The sequence below is a fragment of the Anabrus simplex genome, chromosome 2 (genome assembly GCF_040414725.1).
Source record: "Anabrus simplex isolate iqAnaSimp1 chromosome 2, ASM4041472v1, whole genome shotgun sequence".
In the NCBI taxonomy this organism is placed as follows: domain Eukaryota; kingdom Metazoa; phylum Arthropoda; class Insecta; order Orthoptera; family Tettigoniidae; genus Anabrus; species Anabrus simplex.
In genome coordinates, this window is record NC_090266.1 from 310177334 (window position 1) to 310200497 (window position 23164).

The window sequence follows — 23164 nt, forward strand, 5'->3', positions numbered from 1 at the left end:
TATTTTTAATTCTGAAATTCCTCCGCTGTACAGCTATTTCCTACGATGAATAATTTGTTTTTCTTTGCATATATCGTATAAATCGTGATTTACTCTTGACAGCGAACTAAGATATCATGCAAATAAGTATGCTTTAAAAATTAAACAGGGATACTAAAACTAGGGAGGAAATTAATAGAATTTTTTTACAGATCCTCGCGTGCAGTGTACAAATTGAAGTACAAAATTATTTTGAAAACCATCATTTCTACATCCACTGGCAAAAATATAAGTAGCTACCTGAACTGTGTTAAGAAATACTGTATATGGGCAGCACACCGAACACCCACCAGTCCCTGGCCGAGACGCATTTGTAATTTGGTAAAAACTTCGTTGGACTTTTATTTCAACACCTCCAAAATTGGAGTTTATCTTACCAGCACACTGCCAAACAACGTTATCTTCCAGACCATTTTCTGTGAGGCAGTCTTTTAAATTATCACTCAAAATAGTAGATGCTTCACCTGGCAATGATTTTAATTGTAATATTCTTACTTTCACACGAGTTTTGTAATTAAAACATCTAACAAGCACGGGGAAAACCTTAACCTCTTTGTGGTTTGATCCAATTTTCATCACTGAAATAAATGTTACCTCTTCCAAATCACAACACATTTAAAGCATTCAGAGATAAACCATTCACGATTGTTGGCTCGGTTTTCGTACATGCACATGCAAATTTAGGCTATAATGTTTCTTGAAGCAGCAGCTTTGATGTACAATACACTAGTTTGAAGCTGTAATTGTTTTCAATTACATAATATGCAAAGACTCCCTCATCTGCAACTAACCTCTCTTCTTTAACACGAAAATGTCTCAGGTATGTTGTTAATGCTGGACTAGCCACTGCTGCAAAGACTGCTCCTTTATGTTTGTCACTTCTTAAAGTGGAGTTGAATATCACCACGTCCAAATGAGAAACTAGATGCAAACGTGTTGAATTTCACTTTTCCTGATGAATCCGGAGTAATGATTTCAGTGAGAAATATAAATTATTTTTGCAATTGTTCATTGAGCAACACTTGCGCTTCTTTGAACTCGTTCTTGCTGAGAAGTATAGTTTATGATGAAGAAGAAGAAGACGGAGTAGCACCACACAGAACACAATTCAGTCTGATATAATTTTGCACGTATGGACGACACAGGGTGGCAGATATCAGCTTTTCGCCTTGTGCGTAATATACTGCACTGGTAACGCCAAAAATAAAGAGACCGTGCGTTACAGTGGAACAGAAGGATACCTCTGTCAAGCAGTTTCACCAACTTAACTACTTTATCATAAAATATACCGACACACAAGAACAAATATTTAATTTAGGATAAATAGATATATTTATTAAATCCGGGACAAATTTGAGACGCAGCATCAACATTAGCGACTGTCCCAAAAAAGAACGGTACGGGTAAGAGGGAAACAGAAAAAGCAAGTACCTACATGTTCTCATGGAACCTGGTTCAACATACATAACTTGGCGTCTTCACCCTCAAAATATGCGTCAAGTTATTGAGAGTGATTAAATCACTCTTCACGCGGTCATAAATCTTTCTTTATTATTGCCATTTGCACTTTCAGAATTTTTACTCTTATATGTCCAAGCCAACCCTGGTCAACATGTGAGGAGCACACTTGTATGTGCATGGGGACTACAACGAGAGCAACACTATAGTAACATTTTAAGATGGCCAGAAAGGAGGAAGGAAGTGAAGTAGAATACTTCAGCAGCAGGGGTGCGGGTTTTGAAAATCAGTGCAGGTGCACTAACTCGCAGTCCAAACGGGAGGGAATAAGGACCCGGAAAATGTGGACGTTTTACCCTCGTGAAAATGCAGTTTTATATGTTTTTGAATGGAAAACAAACTATTGTTTTACATTATTAGGTGTTTTTTAATAATGAATGAGAACAAACAAAAATTCATCCCCATAAAACGTAAAGGTATGTTTTAATCATGAAGAAAGTAAGATATTTTAGATTTCAAATTAAAGAATGGAATCAAAACAAATAAAACTGTACCTCTAAAATCTGAAGGTAAAACATAAGTCTAGTTTTCTCTAAAATGTTACCAAACTGAGCAAAAAATGCAAATTTCCTCAAATTTGGCACTTATTGTTTTTTAGTTGTTTTACGTCGCACCGACACAGATAGGTCTTATGGCGACGATGGGATAGGAAAGGGCTAGCAGTGGAAAGGAAGCGGTCATGGCCTTAATTAAACCATAGAAAACTATCTTCAAGGCTGCCGATGGTGGGATTCGAACCCACTATCTCCCGAATGCAAGCTCACATCTGCTCAACCCTAACCGCACGGCCAAATCGCTCGGTGCACTTATTGTTAGTTTAAAAATAAAAGAGTAACAATGTCTTGAGTATTTAGTACAAAATGTGAAATATTTGCGGAATTTTTAATCCCCAATCGTGAAGAAAGTAAACAGGGAACAGTGAATTGTCCGATGAAATAATGATTGTTGTGTAAAGGGGCCCAACAACTAGGTCATCGGCTACTAATGGTACGAGATATAATGAAATTCAAATTAAAACTTCAAAATGTATCCACTGACTAGAATCTAAAACAAATGGTGATGAGAAAATGATTGTGAAACAAAAACAATCGGTGGATCCAGTTCACAATGTCTTAATTACTGGGATGATGCTTATTATTTAAAGGGGTCCATAATTCAGGTCGCCGGGCTGAGTGGCTCAGACGGTTGAGGCGCTGGCCGTCTGACCCCAACTTGGCAGGTTCGATTCTTGCTCAGTCCGGTGGTATTTGAAGGTGCTCAAATACGTCAGCCTCGTGTCGGTAGATTTACTGGCATGTAAAAGAACTCCTGCAGGACAAAATTCCGGCGCCTCAGCGTCTCTAAAAACCGTAAAAGAGTAGTTAGTGGGACGTAAAACAAATAACATTATTAATAAAATTCAGGTCACCGGCCCCTCACAATTATACCAATCTCTAGTAAAGCAGTACCATGGTGTTCCTCCAACAGTGGTACTAATCACAGGTAACGTAGACCCATGGTATGTCACACACAATGGCTCTACTCCCAGGCAACACAAACCCATGGTGTTTCGCACATAAGGGCATTACTCACAAGCAACCCAGAACCACGGTGCTCCTCACATAGTGGGACTAACCACGGGCGCCAGTATTCCCGTAGTGTTCTTCACTTCGTGGAACTAATTACAGGCCACGTATACTCATAGCGTCGCTCAGTGGTACTAATTATAGGCAATGCAGACCCTCGGTGCATTACGCATTATGGTAACACCCACAGACAACACAAACCCATGGTGTTCCTCACATAATAGTACTACCAGCTGGCAATGCAGACCAATGGTTTTCCTCACATAGTGGTACTAATCACGGGCGCCAGCCAAAACCGTGGTGTTTCTCACATAGTAGTACTCACCACAGGCAACGTAGACCCATGGTGTTGCTCATAAAGTGGTACTACTCATAGGTAACGCAAACACATTCTGAACAGAGTGGAACCGACCAGTGGAATACACATGTTAACCTCTATCACAAGCAACACTCAGACCCATACCGTTCCTCACTTAATGGTACTGCTCTTATATAACGTAGACCCACGGTTTTCCTCGCAAGGTGGTACTAGTCGCAAGTAACGACCCATGGTGTTCCGCATGTAATGGTACTAATCACAAGTAATCTCATAGTCACCCCTTTTAGTCGCCTCTCACAACAGGCAGGGGATACCGTGGGTGTATTCTTCGTCTGCGTCCCCGACCCACAGGAGGTTCGTCTGATGAAACTGTTCGCCACAGTTTCGAGGTTGAATTTATTTTTTGTTTATTGATTAAGGACATCGTAGAGTGATGGGCAGTCCGAGGCGAGGTCCCCAGATTTCTCGAGAGTAGCGCAGGAACTATTTCTCGCGACAAATTTCGAGAGATCTCGAGAGCGTTGTTCCCAAATTGTGTGGGGAGCAGCGTGTCGTAGGCCAACATGAAGACGGAGCTGAATGTTGTTTGTGCCGAATATACGAATAGCCAACCACCGTCCTTCTCCATTCCTTAAATGCGTGTCAAGAAGCGACTAGAACGTTCATTTATTTCATTTCTACCGAGGTCTATTTTGACGCAGTATAACATAATTATAACGGATAGGTATTATGGCACTGTATGCAGCAGTAAATACACGAATGAGTAGACTAAGTACAGAAACTCACGGCTACTATAAGTACACCTACCTGGATATTAAGAGGCATTTTAGATTACACGTTCCACTCATCTGTAATGGTGGTTGCATATGCAGCAAAGCACATTTTCGACCGTCTCAAGTTCGAATAATGCACGCCTCTACTATCCAGGTATGTGTACATCCTATCTACAGTTTTTCACAAATTATACAGGATTATTCTGTTAAGATGTCCACCGCAAATAAGTCGTGAACAGTTTAACATTCTGTCATTCTGTTTTCACTTTCGTTAATGGTACTAAGGGATTCATAGTAGAACATGATACATTTTCAGGATATGGACAAAATTTATTGGCTCACGCGGTTTCATATGAGAACGGTATTTCACGCAATAACTGCTTATGATATGCTATCAAGTTTACACTCGTAGTTACTGGGACGTTGCACAGATCGCAGCGCAGGAGAATCGGTCTCGAGATTCTCGCGAGAGCGTTGCTCTTCGCTAGGACATGGGTGATTGTATTGTTGTCCGATTTTTCTTGCGTCATGTGCTGCGCAGATAAGTTTTTAACTTTTCCTGGGCAGAAAAAGAACGTTATGATGTACTCATAGGAACAGGTATAGTCAAAGCGTTCATCACCTTAACACCTCTGGAATCTTTTTTATTTAACAATTTGCTTTATGTCGCACCAACAGACAGGTCTTGTGGCGACGATGGGATAGGAAAGGGTTAGGAGTGAGAAGGAAGCGACCGTGACCTTAATTTAGGTACAGCCCCAGCATTTGCCTGGTGGGAAAATGGTAAACCATCTTCAGGGCCGCCGACAGTGGGGTTCGAACCTACTATCTCCCGAATGCAAGCTGATAGCTACGTCACCCAAACAACACAAACGCTTGCTCAGTCCTCAGGAATCAATTCACCGACGTGTTTATTTGAGTAAAAGAAGCGCACTAAGTCTTCTATTCGTTGAACGATACATTCTTAGAAGCACACATGTCCGACTCGTTGGTTGGTCAGCGTACTGCCCTTCGGTTCGGAAGGTCCCGGGTTGGATTCCCGGCCGGGTCGGGGTTTTAATCGCTTCTGATTAATTCTTCTGGCTCGGGTACTGGGTGTTTGCGTCTGTCCCAACACTATCCTCTTCATATCTTTTTAAAAACGAATTTATTGACAATGTCATACAACAAGCAAACTCTACGTACATTTATACATAACAGGTTACACAAACCTCTTATTGTTTTGTTTTTTGAAACAAAAATGTTAGAACAAGTTTAGGATAATTCCGAAAACAGGATGTTTGCATCTAAACAAATTAAAATTTAACACAGGAGAACATCAAGGTGTTCACAGCAGAAGAATAAAAAAAAACACTTTTTCCTTTTGCACACTAATTATTCCTGTCATTCATTATCCAAATCCTTTAACAGTACACAGTTATACTAACGCAAAACACTCTGCATTTAACATAAATTGACAGATGTTACACAAGGGACATAACAGGAAGACACTCAGAATTGAAAAAAAAAAAAAGTGTTCCAATAGCTTCTTGAAGACATTTCTGTCTGACCATTTTCCAGCGTTCTTTCCTGAGATGAACCAGAAATCCAGGTAAAGTCACACTTGTATGCTGAGGGTACGCCCTGATATTGTAGTGAATGTCTCCGGCTGTTATCCATATGCAAGCGTTTCCACTCTAGTCCTGTGCGTGATTTAGTTCCAAATTCAGTATCTTCCTCACTCTGTCACTGGTTGTTGTTGTCCCTGATATCCTGTAGGTAGCGTTTGGTGTCCATCTCCAAACTAGTGCTGCATTGCCGCATTTGGTAACTCGATGCACGAGACTGTCCGTCTGATGACATACCAGGCATTTGTCATCAGATACTTGTCCACGCCTTTTCAATTTTTCACCCGTCGGGATGATTTCATTGGTGTATATGTAGAGCGACACCCTCCATTCAGACGGGATCCATTTGTTCCAAATATTTTTCCAGGTCTGCTCCCAGTCACGATGTGGGTATTTCTGTTGTACTAGTGGAATACATTTATATGGATTCAATCTGAAGTTGTATTTATTCTTAGCTGTATCCAACTTTCCAGCTGTAATTTCTATTTCTGGAAGTTGTTGTAGAATGGAGAGAGCGTTCCGGAAGCAGCTTCTAAATGTATCTTTTTGTTGATACACACAATTTTAGCACTGCACTATCAAATACATCTCCTCTTGAGTACAATGCTTTAATGATATGTGACAGAAAGAGTACTGTGCATTTCGTTTCGACTGCAATTAGGCGCAAGCCACCATCCTGTTCAGTCAGATGAAGTTGATCTCTTCTTATTCTGTATCTGTAACCTTTCCATAGACAAAATCCAATTGCCATTTCAACCCGTAGGCAAATGAAATGTGAGGCTGGAAGAATTTGGGCAAGGTACCAGAGCTTCGACAGCGCAAAGATATTCATATGCCAAACTTTTTGGAAAATGTTGAGTCGCCTTGAAAGTTCCTCCTTTAGCTGAAACCGTGCGGTATTTAGAGCAGAAGTCCAATTAGTCTCTATCGTCTCTGAAATATCGTTACTGAAGGTAATGCCCAATATCTTGCAGTGGTTAACAATTGGAATCCGGGAGCTGGCAAATATTATTTGTCGATTGTCATTTGAACCTAATAGCAATTTTTTTTTGCTAGGGGCTTTACGTCGCGCCGACACAGATAGGTCTTATGGCGACGATGGGATAGGAAAGGCATAGGAGTTGGAAGGAAGCGGCCGTGGCCTTAATTAAGGTACAGCCCCAGCATTTGCCTGGTGTGAAAATGGGAAACCACGGAAAACCATTTTCAGGGCTGCCGATAGTGGGATTCGAACCTACTATCTCCCGGATGCAAGCTCACAGCCGCGCGCCTCTACGCGCACGGCCAACTCGCCCGGTCCTAATAGCAATAATGAGGATTTGCTATAATTCACTTGTGCCCCCAGACACCTTACAGAAGGCCTCGAGAGTCTCTTGCGCATTATTAGCGTCTGCATGACTGATCAACAGTAGGGTAATGTCATCCGCGTACGCGTGTACTCTGAAGCATTCGTTGTTATTAGTTCGTCCGGTTAAATAATTTTTCAAACTTTGAATCAGGGGTTCGATCGCTAAAACAAAAAGTGCCATTGATAATGGGCATCCTTGTCTAATTGATTTCTTATCAAAAATTTTGCTGAGAGAAATCAATTAATCATGACTCGTGAGGATGCCTTGTGGTATATGCGCTGTATTGTTTCTATGATACTGTTTGGAAATCGAAACTTTTTTAAAACTTTCCAAAGATAAGAGTGTGCTATCCTATCGAATGCTTTGCTGAGGTCAATGCTAGCCAGACCTCCTGAAGCATTGTCACACACTGAATGATATATGATGACATCACGAATTGCCAGTAGATTATATAATATGTTTTTCCAGGTATAGTGAAAACCTTTCCATTAGTAATTAATGAAGAGAGGATAGTTCTGATTCTGTTCGCTAAAATCTTGGCCAGTAGTTTATAGTCGGTATTTAATATTGTAATAGGTCTATAGTCACTGATATACGTGCAACTGGAGAGTTTGGGAATTAGTATGATAATTCCCTCTACAAATGTATCACTTATCGTGTGACTGAAGGCATAATTAATAACTTGTGTCAGGTCTTTACCGACAATGTTCCAGAATGTCTTATACCACTCATACGGGATCCCATCATAGTCTGGCGTCTTATGTGGTGCAGTATGGTCTAAGGCGCGATTCACCTCTTCTTCGGAAATATTTTTTGTAAGATGTGTGATATCATCTCTTTCTAGATGACTCTGGAGATGATGAAGGTGTCTGTCAGTATCAAACTCTGAGATGCTGCCTTCTGCAAACATTTCACGGAAATATCTCTCACTTTCTGCAAAGAGCTGTTCCTTTGTAGTGAACATTGTCCCTTTACCATTATCCCATCGATTAATAAATTGCTTATTGGCTGATCGTCTAATCTTGGCAACGTGGTAGAGAGAGATTTTCTCTCTTTCTATGAGGGAAGTGCCTTTCACGTGCGGATATAGTTGTTCTAGGCTGCTTTCCTTAATACCTAAAATAATTCTCTTAATAGAATTTAATGCCGAAGAGATATTTTGGCCTTCCTGTTCCTTGTGATGCGGATCAAACATAACTCTGTCATAGAATTCAATTTTCCTACTTGTATCCTGGTTGTGCTCTTGCGCTATTGTCCGTCCTAGAGATCTAATGACAGGTTTAAGTTTATATGTCCACCAGACCATCACGGTACTGTAGCGACAATCCGCTAATTTGCATTGGCGATAAGACTCCGTGAAACGTTGGACATCCTGAGTATTATTGAAAATAGACCTATTCATCTTCCATATTCCTTTCCCCATGATGCATCTGTCACTCCTTGTTGTCTTCATCATAAATACAACGCAATGGTGATCGCTAAAGGCGACTGGAATCACCTTACAGCTATCGAGGAGCTGTAATTTTGCCGTGGATATGTACATCCTATCTATCCTGGATTTCGACTCCCCGCGGCAATATGTAAATTCGACATGTGCGCCGTATAGCTGCTGCCACACATCCTTGAGCTGCATAGACTGTGTTAGTGTCTGAAGGCCTGGACAAAAGTTAAAAGTACCTGTTTCGTCTCGTGGGTGAAGAGTGCAGTTGAAATCACCTACTAGAATTACTAGACGAGGTGTCACTAAATGGGGCACTATTTCATTTGTAAATAATAGGTTTCGTTCCTGTTTGTACTGTGACCCGGATGGTGTATATACGTTTATCAATCTAATGTTATTATAGGTGGCCGACAGACCCCTTCCCGTAGGGTCCATGATGACATCAGTGAGCTGAATACCTTTCCTGTATACTATTGCAGTTCCACGGAAGTTATCACCTACGTTCGTGATATAAGTTAGTCATCTATATATATAAAATAACTTGTCCTGACTGACTGACTGATTCATCATCGCCCAGCCAAAACTACTGGACATTTGAAGATACATTTATAGTACAATGTAGGTGCTCGCTAAGGGAGCATTTTTGGATATTCCATCGTTAAGAGGGTGAAACGTGGGGGTGAAATTTTAAAATGAGTGTATCTATATCTCAAAACTTTAAAAGTTTACAGACGTAAAAATTGGTATTTAGAGTCTCCTTTAAAAATAAGGAAACACGTATTTTTTGTTTTCGGAAAATCCCAACAGGAGGGGTGAAAAAGGGGTCGAATGCCTTTAATGAGGATACTTACAGTATATCTCAGAAACTGAAGATATTACAGACATGAAAATTGGTATTTCGGATCTCCTTTGAAAATAAAGAAACACGTATTTTTTGTTTTTGGAAAATCCAATTAATGGGAGGGTAAAAATGGGGGATATTTAAAATGAGTGTAATTACTGTATGTCTCAAAACTTTAAAATTTTACAGACGTAAAAATTGGTATTTAGAATCTCCTTTAAAAATAAACAAACATGTATCTTTTGTTTTCGGAAAATCCTGATAGGAGGGGTGAAAAGGGATTAAGAACGGGTTGAATACCTTTAATGAGGATACTTATATCTCAGAAACTGAAGATATTACAGACCTGAAATTTTTTTGGATCTCCTTTAAAAATAAAGAAACACGTATTTTTGATTTTTGGAAAATTCTTTTAATGGGGGTGAAAGGGGGGTGAATTTTTAAAATGAGTGTATGTATATCTTGAAACTTTTAATGTCTACAGTTATAAAAATTGGTATTTAAACACATTTTTTTGTTTTCCGAAAATCCCAATAGGAGGGGGTGGAAAAGGGGTTCAATGCCTTAAATTAGGATACTTATATCTCAGAAACAGAAGATATTAAAGACCTGGAAATTGGTATTTGGGATCTCCTTTGGAAATAAAACGCGTATTTTTTTGATTTTGGAAAATCCAATAAAGGGGGGTCAAACTGGAGTGACAAATTGGGGTGAATTTTTAGAAAGACTATATCTACAGTATATCTCAGAAACGTAAAATGTTACAGACGTAAAAATTGTTTTTTTGGAATCTCCTGTAAAAGTAAAGAAACATAGGTGATTTATTTTGGGAAACTCCACTTAAGGGGAACTATAAAGGGGGTGAAATATTAAAATGAGCATTTCTAGAGTATGTCTCAAAAACTTAACATGTTACCGAAGTAAAAAGTAGTATTTTATCTCTAATAAAAATATAGAAACATGTATTTCTTGTTTTATGAAAAACCACTTGGGTGGAGGGGTAAAAGTGTTTGAAAATGGGGTTAAATTCTTTTAATTCTGATACTGATGTCTCAAAAGCTAAAGATGTTACAGACGTGAAATTTGGTATTTGGAATCTTCTTTAAAAATAAAGAAATACGTATTTTTTGTTTTCGGAAATCCACCTAAGGGGGGGGGGGAATTGAAAAATTAGTTGAATTATTTGTGTGGGGATACTTACATCTAATAAAAACTAAAGTTGGTACAGACGTGAAAATTGGTATTCGGAATCTGCTTTAAAATTAAAGGAACACGTATTGTCAGAAAATCCAATAAAGGGGGAGGAGGTGAAAGAATTGAAAAATTAATTGAATTAATTGTGTGAGGATACTTACATCTATTAAAACTAAAGTTGTTACAGACGTGAAAATTGGTACTTGGATCTCCTTTAAAAAAAGCGTTTTTGGGGGAAATCATCTTGGGGAACGGGGGTGAAAAAGAGTTGAATTCCTTTTATGGGGACACATATCTCAAAAACTGAAGATGTTAGAGTCGTGATAATTGGTATTTAGAATATCCTTTACTATTAAAGAAACAAGTATTTTTTGCCGGAAATTTCACTTAAGGGGGGAGTGTGAAAGGAAGTGAAAAAAAGTGAATTCCTTTTATGGGAATACTTATATCTCGGAAATGAAGGCAACAGACGTGAGCATTGGTATTTGGAATATCCTTTAAACATAAAGAAACACGCCTTCTTTTTAGCGGGGGGGGGGGGGGGTAAATCAACTTAACGGCGGTGGGGTGAAAATCGAGTTGAGACCAATTGATTTTACTGTTCATACTCGTAATGTTCTTTTTCTGAGCATAAACTGATCATGTTTAATCTTTCGTAGTTTCGTTTTCAAGAGCCATCCTTTCCTTTGGAGAACAAAAAGTTAGATTACTGTAGATTCTCCTGGCATATAAATAAAAATTTAAACACATTTGAAATAAACGATAGGAATGATAGTGACCGTGCAATTGTTCACCTCTATAACAAGGTCAATAATGCACGGAAGTATATTACCCGTGTCGCCAGAAACCTCGCGCACTTGCCTACGCGCGATGATGGCGTCTTGCATCTTGCTGTGGGGCCCAGAACATCAATAATAATAATAATAATAATAATAATAATAATAATAATAATAATAATAATAATAATAATAATAATAATATTCTGGACCGTCGTCAAAATGTGCGGACCGTGCTGGAAGCGGGTCCTGGCCGGGTAATGACTACGATTACAGTCCGGCCGCGGGTTCACTACCACCAAGCCACCCAAGACGACACCACGCCGGATCTCCTCAAGGATTTGATCCATATAAAAATGCTTATAGGAAAAGATGGCAAAGATTTAGGGACCCAACTGACCGGGTGGCACACCTGGACCTGACCTGGGAAGTACGAAATCGATTGCTGGAAAGAAAGATTGAAAAATGGGAGGAACTTTGTCGTAATCTCTCAGAAAACGAGTCAGATAGCGAATTTCGGCGGATTATATATAAAACGTTAAGCATTAAATTATAAATTTTGGTATAATACCGTAGCGAAGCACGAGTATCTTGCTAGTAGTTATATAAGAAATGGAAGTTTGTCTCATTAACTTCCTGGAGGAATAAGATATCAATATCATATTCCTTCACGAACCGACTAAGCAGCGCTTGACTTGTAACACTCCTTGCTCCATTAATATTAAGAGTGGCGTAAGTTGTAAGAAGACTCACCTTAACAGGACAGAGAGGGAAAGCATAATGCCAAGAAGCTGTATTCATGTTTGCGTAGACGGTTATTTATAGCTGCGACAGCTAGTGGTTGGTGCAGAGTCAGTTAGGTACAGACGATTAGGAACTAGACCCTTTCCACTCGGCACTCGTCATATTCAGACAACACACCATACTATCAACCACCACGAAAACACAGCCAAATCCACATGTGCTATTCAGTTCACACCCGCGACCTCACAGGTGTGAGAAAAGCCGAGGAAGAAGAATATTCTTTTAGATGCACACCTATCTAGCATAATATTTCAGTAATATTTCATGGTCGAAATCAAACGTTTAAAATTCCGCTACATAACTGCAATCTTTAGTTGGAAAGAACAAATATTTCAGTTTCATTGTAATGTTTCGTAGCTACCACCTGTAGATAATTGATCATGGAAGCAGCTGATATCTAAAATTTTGAAATCTATTTTTCACAAGAATGGTAAAAGCAGAGGTTTCACCGCTGTCATCAAGTCTTAGTTCTTCCAAGAGTTTGAAAAAAAAAATTTTAACTTCAAGCAAGAGCTCCAAACCGAAGTCCTGCAGTAAGGCCCACCGCGCAGCACTCGCAAACCCACGGACTCCGGCAGCCCAGCCCGTGCAGTGTCGTCCTCATCTGACGCGGCCGTTTACTGGCCCACAGCACTGGTCTCGTACAGCCAACCACAGTCCACCGCACTGGGCGGGCTGAGTAGATTACCTTGACTACTTACTAGCAATAAAGCGTGCATCGTTTATGAGCTACTTATAACAGCTTAATTTTTCGTGCCTTCAACACCCCTATATCCAAAAAAGATTTAAATAATGAATTAAACACCATCCGCAACATTGCTAAATTTAATGGCTTTAACAACTCCTTCATTAACCGCATCATCAACAAATTCAAACACCGTCCAAAAACCACTTTATCTAAAGACACAATAAAACCAGCTGCTTTTTCCACCTTCACTTTCACTCAGGATGCTTATAAAATAACTAATATTTTTAAAAAACATAACATGAAAATTTCTTTTAGAACTAACAATAGAAATCTTGATATCTTACACAACTCTAAATCTCTAAATAAGTCTAATGCTTTTTCTAAATCTGGTGTATACAGATTCAAATGCAACAACTGCAATTCCTCCTACGTCGGACAAACTGGCCGCAACTTCAATATCAGGTACTCTGAACATGTTAACGCCATTAAATACAACAGATTCTCTGCCATAGGACAGCACATACAAGACGCCAAGCATAGTTTCACCAGTATTAACAATGACATGAATATACTTAAAATCATTAACAAAGGCCCCCTCTTAAACGTTACTGAAAATTGCTTTATCCACCTTGACCAGTACTTCAACCCTAATTTCAATTTAAACGACATTTCTGAAAAACCCAATATCCTTTTTGACTTCCTTCCTTCCTAATTCTTCTTCTCAAAAATTCCAAATTCCAAAACCCCAATTCTATTTTCCATGCCTTACAAAGTTCCCACCCACATTTTCTACCTCCAATAACCCACCCTCCTAACCCACCCTAAACTACCCCTCCTTCATTTCCCTATCTTATCCTTCCTCAATACCATCTAACTTCAATCTCTTTTATTTTTTCTCTTTTTTCACTATCACTCTTCCTCTGTTAATTTATTCTACCTTCTATAAAAAAAGAAAAAATCGACCTTCATTTCGGTTCTCCTCTTTCAAATTTTAACTCTTGTCTTGCGCCAACTTCGACTACTTCAATCATGTCCTAATAATTTTTTCAATTTAAAAAATAACGCACTGTGCATATAAGTTTTCATTTGTTTTCCGATATTGCGCTTTTTACTACATTTTTTTCTATTTACAATTGTTTTTTCAAGTCAACTGTTTTCCAAGAACTTAGCAGGAGCACAAGTTCTCATTCAATTATACTGATTTGCGTCGTATATTTTTTTTTATATATACGTACTTAACTTCCCGCAACCGAGACAAATATTGGAACTTCAAGACATTCTCCACTCTACTTTGGCGTTCGAGACCGCAGCGCATGACCTTGAATGTGCCGCGCTGATCACCGGGAACTGGCGGTTTGCTTCTACAAAATAGTCGTCTGCCACTTCAAGTTTATTTATAACCTTCATATATTATTTGATAGTGTTGTGACTTTTCGCCTGACAGAGTGTGAAACTAACCCATTTCTCCAATATTCATAAACATTGTGTGACTTCGCCTACTTGTTTTTACGGCTGACGATGACCTGGACTAAGGTCGAAACCGGTCCCATTTAAATAATAATGTAATTACTACATTTCTTTCTTTTATGTATTGAATTGGTTGAACTTCAATTATTTAATTTTTAATGTTAATAATTTCAATACGGAACAATGAAATTTTTATCTTTAAATAAACCCTAAGATCTTAATAAACAATGTATGACTGGAAATACGACCCCTTCCAACAAGAAACAAGCGTATTATATTATCCAACGTCTGTGCTGTGATACCAAAATATGTTATTGAAGAGGAATTGTTAAAACTCGGTGTGAAAATCATGTCTAGGATTATCCCAATCAGAGCAGGTGTGTCAATTCCAGGATTCTCCCACATTTTAAGCTTTCGAAGACAAATGTACATTCAAAATGAAGACTTTGATAAACTCCCCGAATCCCTTCATCTCGAATACGATGGTACAAACTACTGAATTTACGTATCATCCGACTCACCTACTTGTTTTCTTTGCCATACCGAAGGACATCTGGCCAAAGATTGTCCTAACAACGTATCACTTCCAAAAGATGAATCCTCTTCGAATAAGATCCCTCAGCTCCAAGAGATTTCACAAAAGTCACAGGTCGAAAACCCCAAAACAGACATCGGTACTTCTAGCTCTTCTAGCTCACTCCCAAACGATAGGCCTACTCAAGAAGCCACTTCAATGACCAACCCTGACATAGCACTTAGCCAAGTCTGTAATGATCCTCCCTCCTCCAGTTTTCAAATTGAGAGAGAAATTGCAGCACCTATGGAAACACACGCCACCCCTACAACAGTGAATTTTCCTGGATGTAAAAGGCCAATTTCACTAGCTAGCAGTGAAACAACTAATCCAAATCCTCCTGATAGCAACAAATCCATACTGGCGTCTCCTGAACAAATCGAAAACCGTAAGACAAATCACACTTCCAAGAAACCCAAAACAGACACGCAAAAATCAATAAGTGATATGCTCCTGCCAGGAAAACAAGTTCTGGAAGCCCCTCAGCTACCTACAGCTCCAGTCCTTCTTTGAAAATACAGTTGGTGCCAAGGACATATCAGCAATTGCTTCAAACTACACACAGGACATAGAAGGTCTTGCTAAAGCCCTTCAAAAACTCCATCCTTACTATACCGATAAAAGCATAAAAAACAAAAGCACTCGAATAGTAAAAAAACCTACTGAAATCCGCCAGTCAAAGTGAAGACCCAACGCATATCAATGTAACACCAGACTATTCCAGTGACGGCAATTCCTTCCCAGTATAACAATGGAGATAAACCTCGTTCTGCTTTTGATCATTATTATGACAACACTACTCCAATGGAATCTTAACAGTTATCGATCACAGTTAGAATATCTACAACTCCTAATAAACAAACAGGAACCATCTATTATCTGTCTCCAAGAAACAAACTTTCAGAACGACTTTGCTGCCAATCTAAGACTCTACAGTGTCTACCACAAAAATAGAACTAATATGAATCATGCGAGTGGAGGAGTAGCTACTTATATCAAAAACAATATCTATGCCAAATAAATTACTGTTAACACTAATTTGGAAGCTGTAGCAATTTCAGTCCATCTACCACCTTCTCTATGTATCTGCAATGTTTATATTCCAAACGGTTATTTGTTTCAAGGTGACGATCTACGAAACCTTGTCCACCAACTACCTAAATCATTCATCCTAGTGAGCGACTTCAACAGCCACAACACGTTATGGGGTAGCCATAGTTCTGATGCAAGAGGAAAAGAGATAGAAAAGATACTTGATGAAATTGATTTAATTCTAATGGACTCTACTGCTCCAACTCGCTTTGACATAGCCCACGGCACCTGTAGTAGTATAGACCTAACCATCTGCACACCGGACGTAGCAACCCTTTTCAACTGGTCTGTTTATTCAACACTCCAAGGAAATAGTGACCACTTCCCGATACTAATCAATAATGAAAATTCTTCTGTCAACTCCTCATTTATTAACAACTCTAAATGGAACTTAAATAAGGCAGATTGGACGAAATTTAGGCAGACAGTCAATAATCACTTAAAAGACTTAACCCCTCCAAATGACTTCCCTTCTAAGCACATAAACACCATTGTTCAAGATTTCACAGAAGTTCTTGTTAAATCTGCGGACATGAGTGTTCCAAAAGTAATCTCAAATTCCTTTAAGAAAACAGTACCTTGATGGAATGATACTTGTAAGGAGGCTATTAAGAATAAGAATCACGCTTTCTACCTCTACAAAAGAAAAGCCACACCTGAAAATAAAGCCCAATTTCAGAAATATACAGCAATCGCTCGAAAATAAATTAAACTCAGCAAAAAGAATTCATGGCTATCATTTGTCTCCTCGCTAAGTTCCCAAACCCCACAAAAGGAAATGTGGAATAAACTTCAAAGAATAAATGGCAAATATAATCACTTCTACATTACTTCCCTCAGAAACTCGGTTGACGGAACCTTCATAAACAAACCTCAAAACATCGCTGATAAATTAGCTGACACATTTGCCGAGATCTGTAGTGACAAAAATTATGATCCCGAATTTCTCCATACAAAGAAATCCAGTGAATCCGTTGATCTAAGGAAAGCCATCTCTGACCCCAACTATAATCTAAGCGATGCTTTTCAACTACAGGAAATAATTACTGAACTTGACAAATGTGGCAAATCTAGTCCTGGCCCAGATACGGCCACTTATGAATTTCTAAAACAGTTTCCACTAAGTGCTATAAATTATCTTCTGGCCATTTTAACCACATATGGAGCTCTAAGACATTTCCTGATCAATGGCGAAATGCCATTGTCGTTCCAATACCCAAATCAGGGAAAGACAACTCAATTGCAGAAAATTATCGCCCTATTGTTTTAACTAATGCGATGTGTAAACTCATGGAGAAAATAGTCAACAAAAGATTAGGCTGGTATCTCGAGCACATAAATTTCTTCAGTAATGTGCAAAACGGGTTCCGTAAAGCACACACCACAACAGACACTTTGATAAGTCTGGAATCTGAAATATAGGAAGCGTTTCTCAATAACCAACGCCTAATAGCAGTCAGTTTAGATATTAATAAGGCATATGACATGGTATGGAAAGACTATGTAATCAAAGTACAAATGACACATAATATATCTGGAAATATCCTATATTTAATCCTATATTTAATTTATAATTTTCTCCAAATGCGCCGAATTCAAGTTAGAGTAAATGGAATGCTGTCAAAGGAAGTAGTAATCAACAATGGAGTCCCACAAGGATCAGTTATCAGTGTAACACTGTTTCTTGTGGCAATTAATGGTATAGTCTTTAACATCCACTCACCAGTTAAGTGTTGCCTTTTTGCTGACGATTTGATAATCTTCTGCCCAGGGAAAAACATTACGACGACTCAACTCATATTACAAGAATCAATTGTAAATATTCAAAACTGGACTAAAACTACAGGATTCAAATTTTCTAAAACTAAAACCAAATGTATTCTCTTCTCCAAAAATAAACATACCATCGCTAACCCTGAATTATATATGGAAGACCATAAAATTGAATCAGTTAAAACTATTAAAATTCTAGGACTTCTATTTGATAACAAGCTCACCTGGACCCCATACCTTAAAAATCTTAAAGACGAGTGTCAAAGAAGAATGTATATCATGAAAATTCTCTCAGCAAAAAACTGGGGAGCAGACTACCATGTCCTAATGAACACATACAGAGCCACAATCAGAGCCAAACTGGATTATGGCAGTGTAGTATATTGTTCTGCCAGACCATTTACTCTTTAGATCCTTGATACCATCCAATCTTCAGCTCTTCGAATTTCCCTAGGAGCCCACCGCACCAGCCCCATAGCTAGTATAGAGATTGAAGCCTACAAACCACCACTTGAAATCAGACGTAAACAGCTGAGTTTGACATACGCATCCAAGATAGCTGGTACAAGTAACCAACACTTGAAAAAACACCTACCTTCAAAGAGACATAAAGGAAAACTAACTGGATCTCAACCCCAACCCTTTAACATCAGAATATACAATCTTCTCAAAGAACTAAACCTAAGCCTTAAACCCATTTTATTTCCACACAACTCACTAGATACCCCTCCATGGAAAGCTCATTTGCCTCCAGTCAACTGGGAATTGAACAACAATCTTAAAGCTCAAACTGACACAGCAAAATCCCAACAGTTATTTAATGAAATTTGTAATAGATACTCATCATATAGTGCAATTTATACTGATGGATCAAAATTCAATGAGATAAATGGCTGTGCAGTGAAATATAAAGACTATAGTAAGCTATACAGATTACCAGATCTTTTCACAGTTTTTACAAGTGAACTGTATGCTCGTAAACAGGCCATGATTCATATTTCAAAAGCAAGCTACAATAACTCATTCATAATATTCTCTGATTCCAGAAGTGCATTAACTTCAATACAAAATCCATCAACAACACACATCCTCGTTAAAGAAATTCAAATGCTGTACCACAAGATCAAGATTGCAGGAAAAAATGTACTTTTTATGTGGATACCATCTCACAGAGGAATACCAGGCAACGAATCAGCTGATCAAGCAGCAAAAGAGGCTACGAGTCATCCAATCAACGACCGTCAAATTGCCACGCCACATTCTGATATCATCGCTCATATCAAAATCAAACTACACGAACAATGGAAAAAGAACTGGCTTAAAACTTCCACTAGCAACCTCCAAAATATTAAAATTATATCTACGAGAACATATCCTCTCCAAAACCTCACCAGACATGAACAAGTCTTAATCTCCCGACTAAGGATAGGACATACGAAGATCACCCACAACTATCTCCTAGAAAAGAAACAACCTCCCATCTGCAGCAAATGTAACTGCTCTCTCACTGTCAAGCATATCATCACAGAATGTCAACTGTATGACCATTGGCGCCAACACCACAACATACCTAAGGAAATGGAACTGACACTGTCTTCTCCAGCACTGAGTCATCAAGTCATCAACTTCCTCAAAGATACTGGCTTGCACTCCAAAATCTAATTACATTATACTTATTTATTTTTATTTACATTTTTATAATAACAATATTATTATTATTATTATTATTATTATTATTATTATTATTATTATTGTTATTATTATTATTATTATTATTATTATTATTATTATTATTATTATTATTATTATTATTATTATTATTATTATTATTATTATTATTATTATTATGTAATCATATGTAAGAGTCGCGATAAGACCTTGGAGTAAAAGCGACTATAAACAACCCTAATAAAAGAAAGAAATTACTGTCAAATTAAAAAATCCCTATTAATGCCTTAAAAGACACAAAGTAGGAATCACAAAAACTGGCAAAATTTCAAAGAAAATTTCTTAAAGGAAGTTTAGTTTAGCTCTGTTTCTTATAAAACCAATTTATAACTGTACTGACTTGGACAAGAAAATTTAAAAAAATACAAATGCATCAAAATCAAAACCCTAGTGCTAATGTGCACAAAAGAAAGAGGAAAAAGAAAAAGAAAGAAAAAAGGAAGAAAGAAAGAAAGAATCATAGCTGATATTCAAGAAGACATAGTTCAGTACAGACGATCAATACCAAATGTATGAGTCTTGGCTCTAGATTACACCAGCCAAAATTTCTTCACTAGCTATGTCTAGTGAGAGACATGTACTCTTTTATTAACACCATCCATCGTGACAGACATGTCAAGAAACACAACTGAATACCTACATTTGCTGATAGGCATCAAAGAAATGTTCAAAGTAGGATTAAGACAATGAATACATTTGGTAAACTATAACCAACACAAGAAAAATAATTTTTTTAAACATATGTTCACTTTTTGTTTATTATTGTAATAACACAAATATATACAGAGTATGCTCAACATCATAAATATTTTGGAACTGTGGCAAATAATTGGGTCAATATGTACAATTTCATACCAAATCAGCAATGTTCATACTTGATACTTGCCACATTCCATCATTCTACATTACACGTATATTCGAATGGGTGTGCAAAATTTTTCTCTTTCAACCGTACAAGATTCACGGAGGTATCCCTTCCATACAGCCTATACATTCTTATAAATTATTTTACAACTTGCTTTACGTCGCACTAACACAGATAGGTCTTATGGCGATTATGGGATAGGAAAGGGCTAGGAATAAGAAGGAAGCAGCCATGGTGTTAATTAAGGTACAGCCCCAGCACTTGCCTGGTGTGAAAATGGGAAACCACAAAGAACCATCTTCAGGACTGCAGACAGTGGGGTTCGAACCCACAATCTCCCAGATGCAAGCTCACAACTGCGCACCCATAATTTCACGGCCAACTCGCTTGGTGCCTATTCAACAGCATATTCAGTCATGTCAAGGAACACAACTGAATATCTACATTTCAAAATATAAAAAAACTCTTTATTTGCAAATGAGGTGTTTACCTCGGTGGCAAATGGTACACTAAAATACATTATTGTCAATCACTAAATATTAAATTAACAAGAGAATAAAATTTTCCTATAATACAATATTATATAATTTACGCTAACAATTTTTTCTATTAAACACACAGCTCATCCTTAATAAATTTACATTGTTTACAAAATTCTACTTATATCTCCTGCACAACTTACAAATATAGTCATCTGATATACAGTATGTGGAATTACTTCAAATGATACTGTACAACTGGTATAAGATTAAAATTTACATTGCATTTATTTACTTTTTCTTTTCTTTACCCATTCTGGAACCTAAGTAGCATAACGACCTGCTGCGTCTTAACCAGAGCCCCTTTTACCACCACTTTTCAGAGTTCCTGTAGGGCCTTCACAGCTACCGTAGCGGTCCCAGGGCCCTCGAAGTCCCCACTGTACTTCACCCCTACAAGCAGTCCCCTACTTTGGCTGTCCAAACTCCTTAGACCAGGGGATGGAATTAATTTATTCACACACATTTTTTATTTACATTAACCTGCACTGGTCGAATGCCCTCTAACATTTCATTTATTTTCTCTGTTGCTGTTTATCCTCTTCTTGAATAGCTGTACAGATTTTGGAAAAGGATCAAACATTACCCCTGGTAAACTGTTCCACTCCTTCACACCCTTCCCAATCAATGAAAATTTACCCCAATCGCTTCTGCTAAAATTCCTTCTAATTTTATATTTGTGGTCAGTCCTGCCGATATAATTATTTTCCAACTGAGTCCTCTCACGGATATCTCCCCATGCTGCTTCTCCTGTATAGGCTCTATATAAACCTATAAGTCTAGTTTTCTCCCTTCTCTTACTTAAAGTTTCCCACCCTAGTTTCTTTAACATTTCTGACACACTACTCTTTCTCCTGAAATCCCCTGTTACAAATCTTGCTGCTTTCCTCTGCACACTATCTATTTCTTTTATTAGGTATTCTTGGTGAGGATCCCAAACACTGTTTGCATATTCCAATTATGGACGAACCATACTTAAGTAACTTTTCTCTTTTAATTCTTTGTTGCATCCGTTAAGTAGCCTCATTATGACATGTAACGATCTGTATGCTTTCCCAACAATGTCATCCACATGACCCTTCCAGTGCAAATTACTTTCAAATCTTACACCTAAGTATTTACACTTGCCATCTTTTGGGATAACTACCCCATCCAAAGTATATTCAAATTCAGTTTTAAAACTCCTGTTTGTAAATGTTGTAACAGTTGATTTGCCTCCATTAACCTTCATATTATTCTCTTTAACCCATTGTTGGATACTCTCAAGGTCCCTTTGTAATTCTGAACAATCCTCAATGTTGTTTATTTCCCTATAAACAATTATGTCATCTGCATACAATCTTATTTTTGATGTTATACTGTTCCCTAAATAATTACGTATATTAAGAAAAGTAACGGACCGATTATACTACCCTGTGCAATTCCCTTCCAAACTTTCTCTTCCTGCGATACGTTAATCCCTACTTTGACTTTCTGAACCCTTGAATTTAGAAATGTTTTTACCCAACGTGTAACCCTTACGTCCAATCCTATTCCCTCCAATTTCTTTAATAATATTCCATGTTCCACTCTTTCAAAGGCTTTGGAAAGATCTATGGCTATGCAATCTAGCTGGCCTCCTGAATCTAACTGATCTGATATGTCCTGCTGAAATCCCACCAGTTGTGCCTCACAAGAAAATTTCTTTGTAAATCCATACTGGCTCCTCATGAACCAATTTTTATCATCACATATCCCTCTGATATACTTTGATATTAAACTCTCCAGTATTTTACAAACTATACTGGTCAGGCTGATTGGTCTGTAGTTCTCTGGTTTCCTTTTATCACCCTTTCCTTTATAAATTGGTATTATTATAGATTCCTTCCATTCCTTTGGTATTACACTATTATTTATGACATAGTCAAAGAGAAATCTTAAATAAGGCACTATGTACCACCCCATTGTCTTTATCACCTCCCCAGTAATTTGATCACTTCTTGCTGCTTTTCCTTGCTGAAGCAGTTGGATTTCTCTGAAAATATCTTCATTTGTGAACGAGAAGCTTCTTGTTTCCCTCTGTGTCTGTCCCTCTGTAACTTCAGTTTCGGTTTCCAACTCCTGATAATCATCTACTGAATCTCTAAATTCCCTACTAAAGAGGTTTGCTTTCTCAGTATCTGTTAAATAGTGTTCACCCCCTTCTCCCACCATTGTAGGAATTTGGATTCCT